At 47.2% G+C, this 8292-nt stretch overlaps 1 pseudogene; it reads left to right on the top strand.

The window, feature by feature from the left end:
- Positions 1–7469: 7469 nt before the first annotated feature.
- On the top strand, positions 7470–7996 carry LOC107533458 (large ribosomal subunit protein eL20 pseudogene; annotated as a pseudogene).
- Positions 7997–8292: the final 296 nt, after the last annotated feature.

The following is an 8292-nucleotide window of genomic DNA, read 5'->3' as shown; positions in this document are numbered from 1 at the left end:
GATTAGCATAAGAAGATGTATTGAAAAGTGCTCTGGAGATCCCCACCTGTGGGAAGGGAAGGAAGGAAAGAAGGATTGGAGAAAAAGAAAACACTGAGCTGCAGTAAAGTCTCAACCAACGTTTCAGCCAACCCTACAGGATGCTCTGAAGCTGGGATGGCCCTCAGAGTTGTCTGCAGGTGGGACAAGGGACCTGGGACATATCTTTTATACCCCACTGTTGACCAGTTATTGGATGTGGCTCTCCAGGAAAAGGCATGTGACCTTGGACAAGATATCTGTCTTCAGTCAAGGGCAGTTCTTCCCAGCAACTGGAGGAGTAAGGCCTTTAGTCCTGAGGGGTCTGGGTAGCACATCAAAAGCATCTGCTTCTTCTCCCTTTTGCCCCACCCCCATCATCCCATGAGGGGTAAGGCGTGAGCTGGGGGTCCATCTTCTACATATCTCTCCCACTCATCCTGTTCTCTCCTTCCACCTTGACACCAGTCTGAGTCTCAAAATTTCTCTCTTAGGCTAGGTTTTCAGCCTGCTCTCCCCAGCCCTCTGCAGTCTACACTCCACACGGCTTCCACACAGCTGTCTTGTTTTGCTGAAACACAAATCTGAGCCTATTACTCTACTGTTTAAACTCCTCAGCAGCTATTGTCAGAATAAATTCAGGATGAAATCTGAATTCAGATCATAGAATTCCAGGTCCCTCATGAACTGACCCCAATTGAGGCCCCTGGCCCCATCTCTCTCCACCCTCACCCTTGGAATCTATGCTGCAAACTTTCTACATGACTTAGTGTTTTCTGCATGTTTCTTAGGACATGTGGCTCTTTGGCCAAGAAGGCTTTTCCAACTCCACCCTTTCTGACCTTTAGGATTCATTGCAGAGCTCACTTTATCCTGAAACAATCCACCCAACACAATCCACCCCCACTCCCCACCCCCACTCCGGGTCATCTTGGTCTTCCCTCTATCCCAGCATGCACAGCTCTCTCATAATGACCTAATGTCTCATCCCCCTTCCCTGTGACACAGCAACATCCTCAAGAATAGAAACTGTATCATATTCTTTTTAATATCCCCAAATACTATCACAGCGCATGGCACATAATGGGCATTCAGTAAATAATAGATGACTGAATCAATTAGTCAACCAATGAGAATAAGTTAGTAATGTTACCTGACTACTTAATACCAAAACAAGATACTCTAAGGAGTTCATCTACCAATAAGGATATAATAGCTGCAAGGAATGGAGAGATTGAATCCTCAGGCCGGGGCAACAGCTCCTGGAGTGTTGGAACTGTGTGCAGCCACGGCAGCCCTTTATCCCCGAATATAGTCTCAACACAAGCTGAGGGTCGGCCATGACTATGTGTTTCCGGTAAGCGAGTGGGACATGTCCACTGCGGCTCACCTAACACACCAAACCCCTTCTCACACGCCTTCCTGCTCAGAACTGAAAACTACATCCATTTCTGACACAAGCAATCTACTTTCCACCAAGCAGAGGCACCCATCAGAGAATCGGAACATGAAAGTGAGTAATATGAGGTGGCAGCCATGCGCCATGAGATCGGAACTGGTAACAGCGGTGTTCGGTCCTTGCAGAAGCTACGGTGGCAGTTCTACTGCCTGGTCCCTGGCCTCAGAGATAATGAAGTGGGTCCGGGTGGGCCCAGAAGTAGGTTTCTGCTCCTACTGTTGTTGGGCATTTCTCCTGGTTGGCTTCCTGACTCTTTGGTAAAATTGACCCCCTACCTCGTTATAAATCCCTTTATCCTTAAACTAGCAACGGAATAATATACCCGTTTACAAGGGCTGCAGATTCTCCTAGGAAAGGGTTCATCCTGGGGGAGGAGCAGCCAGATGTGATGAACTTAACGCGGCAACAAAGCTCCTGTCATCAGAAGGATAATGCTGTCCTTTGAGTGTATCTCCTGGGCCTGCCCACCAAGACTCCTATAGAAATCTCATTAAGAACAGGAGAACTATCTGTAAAAATAGAAAGAACTGTCAACTAACACTACATAAAACATTGAGGCACAGCCAGCCCTCCTGGCCACCCTCCAACAGAGGAAAGGGAGGGACTCTACCCCACTTTACTTCCCACCATCCTGCAGTTTGGGCAGAAAGGCTCTAATTACAGAGGGACATCATCACCCGCAAAGGGGGAGCAGTGTCTGGTCAGATGTCCGGTGGGAGACTCTAGGACACTGGGAGACACAAGCTGAAGCAGCGGCTGCCCTGGAGAGCAGAGGCCTTGTTTGTAAACGCAGGTGCAACTCTCCCCAGGGACTCCCAGGAATATTGGGGCAGGGGCACAGCCTGGGGTGCCGATATGAGACACTACCTAAGGACCCTGCTAATGTTGGGGGAACTCATATCTATGAGCCCCTATGAGATACCCCCTGGGAGTTCCCAGAAATACCTGGGGCAGACTTGTTTGTGAGCTGATGTATGGGGCTCCCTAGGGACACCCGTAAAAGTTGTCAAGGGGTCCATCATCTGTGAGCACATGTGGGACATGCTTTGGGGACTCCCAGAAAGACCTGGGAGGGACTCTTCATGCATGAGTTCATGGGAGACATCCCCAGGGACTCTAACCTCTACATGAGGGGACTTCCTGTGGGGGGTTGTGAGGCACTCCTGGGCTCAAAACATTTGAGGAGCATTCTGCATGGTCAGTTTGAAACAATATCCATATGACCTTTTTACCCACAAGCCTGGAGCGTTTTTACATTTATTTTGATCATGGAGAACCGCACCCCTTCCCCCCTCCTGAGGGACAAACTTATTATTTAGGGCTGGCAATTCTCTTGTTGAGGTTATTGTCAAAACTTGCTGGCCTGGGAGCCGTTTTGACCCAGTCTGATGACCTTACATAACACTGTCAAGCTCAGTTAGGCAACAAAGTTACAATTTAACTCGCAGAAGCCAAGCTTTTATCCCTGCTTCTTTGGGAATCCCCACAGTGTTGTCCCCTAGCTATTTACAAAAAGAAGTGGAAGCTTTCACAAACTGGTTATCCTGTGTCAAGCGTGCAGGGTTTCTGGGTGTTCTGGGGCACCCCCTCAATCCAACACCCCACTTCCTGATCAGCTGCCAGCACGTTTATTTCTCTCCTCCCCTGACTCCAATGCCCAACACTTCCACCCACTGCAGCTTCTTTGCAGGGTTGGGAAACATGCCTCAGAAACCCATTTGCGAACTAAAAATATGAATAAACAATTCACAGAGAGGGAAAAATAAATGACTACTAAACACTTGGAAAGATGTCCAAGCACACCAGTCATTTCAGAAATTCAGCTTAAAAGCAACTGCCATTTCCACCTATTAAATTAGCCAGTGTTTTTTTTTCCAAACAAGAATATCCAAAGCTGGCGATAATGGTATAACATGGGGTCTTCACCTACTAGTGGCATTTAAATTGGTGCAAAGTTTTCAGGAAGCAATTTGGCAGCATTTATCAAAAGTCCATGATATGTTCTACCTTTCAACCTTGCATCTTTGCTTCTAGGAACCTACCCTAAGGAGCCAACCAGGAGAGGCATTGTACGGCTATGAGAATAATCCCAAAACAAAAGTGCCAGCATAAATGTCCAACAATGAAAAACTATTAAAGTAAATAGCAACACATGTGTGTGGCAGAATATTAACAAATATTAAATACCATGTTTTCAAACAAAGTAATTGCAGGAAGAACTGCTTACGATACAATATAAAGTGGGGAGACACAGGCTTCAAAAACACATAGGGACTATCTCAGGAAAGACCTGACTCCAAAACATACAAGAACCGTACACCTGAAAAAGAAGATGGCCCATTAAAAAGGGAGCAAAAGATGTGAAGACACTCCACAAAAGAAGATGACATGGCCTGTCCAGGCGTGGCTCAGCGGATGAGCGTCGACCTAGGATCCAGGCGATCGGGGTTCGATTCCCGGTCAGGGCACATGCCCGGGTTGTGGGCTGCAGCCAATCAATGACTCTCATCGTTGATGTTTCCATCTCTCTCCCTCTCCCCTCCTCACTCTGAAATCAATAAAGATATATATTTTAAAAAAAGAAGATGACATGAAATAAATAATAAGCATATGAAAAGATGTTCAACATCAACAGTTGTCAGAGAAACGCAAACCAAACCAGCGAGTGGGAGCAGGAGCTACACGCTCGCTAAAATGTGTAAAATTAAGAAGAGGGGTAATACTAAGTATTGCAAAGCTGGGGAGGAACTAGAACTCTCATTTATTGCCGTTGGGAGTTTCAGATAGTTCCACAACTATGGAGAAGAGTTTGGCAGGTTCTTATAAAGTTAAACATACTCCTCCAGATAATGCAGCGCTCCCACTCCTACCTGAATATGAAGCCCATCATCCCTTCATCAAAACCAGCCACACCCAGATGTTCACCAGCAGCTGAATGGATAAACAGACTCCGGCACCTACACATAATGGACTATTTATTACTCAGCAATAAAAAGAACACAGTATTGATGTATACAGCCACCTGGAAGGCTCTCAGAAATGTTACACCGAGAAAGGGAAGCCAGGCACTGAAGTGTACACACCGTATGTTCCACTTATATAAAATCCTGGAACAGGCAAAGTACCCGTTACCTGAGGTGGGTGAGGAGGGGCATGTGAGGACCCAGTGGGAAGGGGCACCAAGCAGCCCTTTGGAGATGGGAACGTTCTATGTCTTGACTGCAATGTATTTGTTAAAACTCAGTGAACTATATACTTAAAAGTGGCGCATAGCATTTTATCTAATTATATCTCAATAAAGTTTTTTGTTTAAAAAAGTGTATATAGAGACTTTTAGTAAAAGATGGCACATTAATTGCATGTATCTTTCTCCAGGACCCTACTCAATGATAATAAAGAAAAAAGGAACAAGTAGGGGGGCCTAATTTCAAAAGACGTGGGCAAATTGGAAACCTGATGGAGGAGTGGTAGCTGACCCAGCAGGGGATGGGTCACAGCACTCAGAAATGCCAGTGCAAAGAAGGGCAAGAGGACAGAAGCAAGGCTGTGACTGCGGAGGAATTAACTGAGTATCTGTGGGTGGAACAGTCTGTTCCCTACCCCACCATGCTCCGCCAAGAAAGCCACCAAGAACCCCCCAGCCACCCCCAACAAAACAGCAGTATGTTCCACTCTTAAATACACACATACACATACACACACAGATAGACATATAGATATAAAAGACCCAGACAAAATTACAGGAACTCTCCAAGAAAGTAAATCAAGATAAAAAAGAAAGAAAAGATAAGGAAATCAAGGCTCAATCCAGAAACTCCACATCCAAATATTAGAAATGTACAAGGGCTCAAAAAAATTCACCTCCTTCACACCAAGCTTTTGGAAATTACTGGATGGATGTACTGCACCCACATGGAAACCTAAAGGAAAACAGAATCCATGAAAAAGAGGATCTGAGGCAGGAAAAGAGCGAGAGGAGGTGTCAGCTGGGGTGTGCGGCAGGCTCCAGGGCGGTCGGCCTGGCCTGGAGCAGGACAGAGGCCCCTGGAGGAGAGCCTCCAGAAAACAACAGCACAAGCTCGCTGGATACCCAATTGGATGAAAAGGTTGGGGTGGAATAGAGAATGTGATAAAGACAAAACACACCGTGAAAACCCAGGCAAAGCAGAGCTGTTCAAGTAGCACATGTACCCTTGGGGCACTTCTTGGCTCGGCAATGAACCACGGCGACATAGCCACAATGACAAAAACACGGTGTACTGATTCTTAATTTTCCAGATGAACCTATAGGAAAGAGAGAAACATAATCGTTGTCGCAGAACCCCGTGTAAATGTTGACATTGAAAAGCCCAAGTATTGTAGACAGAAATCAATCTACGGAGTATGGGGAGTTCCTCCCTATAGAAAATGAAGAGTCAAAGTAAGTGTCTAGAGTCAAGAGAACAAGACTAAAAGGATAGAAGTCTGTCGCTTACAGTAAAAAGTGACCAATAGAGAAATTATCGCCATGGAGGAGACGGGGCTAGACAAGCCATATCATGAGGCAGGAAGTCTAGTGGATAAGGTCTAACATTGATAAGCAGGAAATTGTGGTGGACCTGAGTCAATGGGAGATACGGGCTGACATGACCACCAGAAGAAAATACCAGAAGGGCTGATAGCAGCTGCCTCTGAGGATCAGGACAGGGACATGAGGGGGTACACAGCAGCACTGCTAGTCACCCTATGCAACTCTATAGGCCATTCTTATTTAAACACGGGTACATATTATTTCACAAAACTTGATTTGAAAAACATTTTGAAAGAACTGTATGTGGTATATGATTGCCAGTATTGTAAATCAGATGCAAATAAATTCGTAGAAAAAAGACTTGAAGGAAATATGGTGGAAGTTATATGATGCTACTTAGTCTCTTTAAATTCTTCCATCTTCCCACAACGAGCATTCATTTATTTTTATGAAGAGAAAAAAAAAGTTACATAAAAAATCAAAACAATGTTTAGGAACAAATTTTAAATGATACTGAAATGAGGCAAAGAAATAAAAATTGAATATAAAAATGAATCCAACGATTTAAAACAATATTCATGAAAGCAGAGATTTAAGAAAATATTAACAGTAATTATCTCGGTGGTGGAATTATGGGTGATTTTTTTTCATCTTATCTTTCCTTTATTCCCCCAATATATATATATATATATATATATTTTTTCATCACAAGCATATTAAAGCAGTTTGGGCTGGAGAATTAAATTCGATCTCTCCACTGGCTTCAGGCCAGAATAACTATGTAATGCCTATGGGTGGTGCTGACACCTAAAGACCCTCCGCCAACCGCGTGGCATTAACGGACCTAAACGTAAACAAGGTGACTGCTGGCCTTCGGTCGCGCACTCAGCCTTCTGTGCCTGCGCTCGGGGTCCTGCCCAGGCTGCGTGGGCTCTGGGCGTGGAGGGCGCAGCAGACCCATCGTGTGGCAGATCAGCTGCAGGAAAGGATAAACAGGCACATGTGAAAACAGATGGAAAACGTGCCCAGGGCTACAGCAAGGGCTACCGCGAGCCTGGAGAGATGGTGTCCCATGCAGGCCAGCCCCTCCTGCGCCTCCTCCCATCTCCTCGGCGCCCCCTCCCGCTTCTGCCAGCTAAGCCCAAAAGAGGCTGGGAAGCCAGGTCCCCCTCCCCAGCCCCAGGAGGTGGGAGTCCTCCAAACCCCTGGGGTGCTGTACCCCCTAAGCCCAGGAGAGCTGGGCTCAGTCAGTCTCCCTGTGGAGAAGCGACAGTCAGTAGGAGGAAGATGAAGAGCTCCCTGAGCCTTCTCTGCAGTGCTCTCCAAGGGGTGGCTGAGAGTTACCAGTGTGTCCCTGGCCCAGTCCATTCCCCAAGACCGTCTGCTGATCCCAGGCAAATGTGCTCGTTCCCAAGAGACTGTCAACAATAAGAAGTGTGTGGCATGGCTTTTGCGGGTGGCAGCAAACGCAGAGAGGACGCTATGCAGGCCTCGGGCCGCTGTGAGTACAAGGTGGTGGGGCGCGGCCTGCCCCCCACAAGTGCCAAACACTGTCCCTCTACCGTATGCACATCTTTGCACCTAACCATGTCGTTGCCAAGTCCCGCTTCTGGTACTTTGTGTCTCGACGGAAGAAGATAAAATCTTCAGGAGAAATAGTCCACCGTGGGCAAGTGTTCAAAAAATCCCCCCTTCCGGTGAAGAACTTTGGCATCTGGCTGCTCTATGGCTCCACAGTGGCACCCACAACATGTACCGGGAGTACTGGCACCTGACCACAGCGGGTGCCAGCGCCCAGCGCTACCCACACCTGGGGGCCCAGGCACCATGCCCGCGCCCACTCAGTCCAGATCCTGAAGGTGGAGGAGACTGCAGCCAGCAAGTGCTGCTGCTGACCAGCAGCCACACAGTCCCAGGACTCCAAGGTCAAGTTCCCCCTTCCCCACCAGGTCCTTCATTGCCAGCACAAGCCACACTTCAGCACCAAGCAGCTCAACACCTTCTTTTAGATGCAGGGCCTCCCAGTCCCCTGGTCTGCCCAAATACACTCCTTGGGTAAACCAGAAAAGGAAGAAGAAAGAAAAGGAAAGAAAGAGAGAGAGAGGGAGGGAGGGTGGAGGAGGGGAGGAAGGAGGGGAGGGGGGAGGGAGGGAGGGAGGGAGGGAGGGAGGGAGGGAGGGAGGGAGGGAGGGAGGGAGGGCATGGACATGGATGCATAATGGTTTGCATTTCAGGCCTCAAATGTTCCTTATCTCCACCTGCAGTTGCATCAAGACCAAAGTAAATATAACAAGATAGTAAATTG

Source organism: Miniopterus natalensis, chromosome 1 (assembly GCF_054644295.1).
Source record: "Miniopterus natalensis isolate mMinNat1 chromosome 1, mMinNat1.hap1, whole genome shotgun sequence".
Taxonomy (NCBI): Eukaryota; Metazoa; Chordata; class Mammalia; order Chiroptera; family Miniopteridae; genus Miniopterus; species Miniopterus natalensis.
This window is presented reverse-complemented; position numbering and strand designations above follow the sequence as displayed.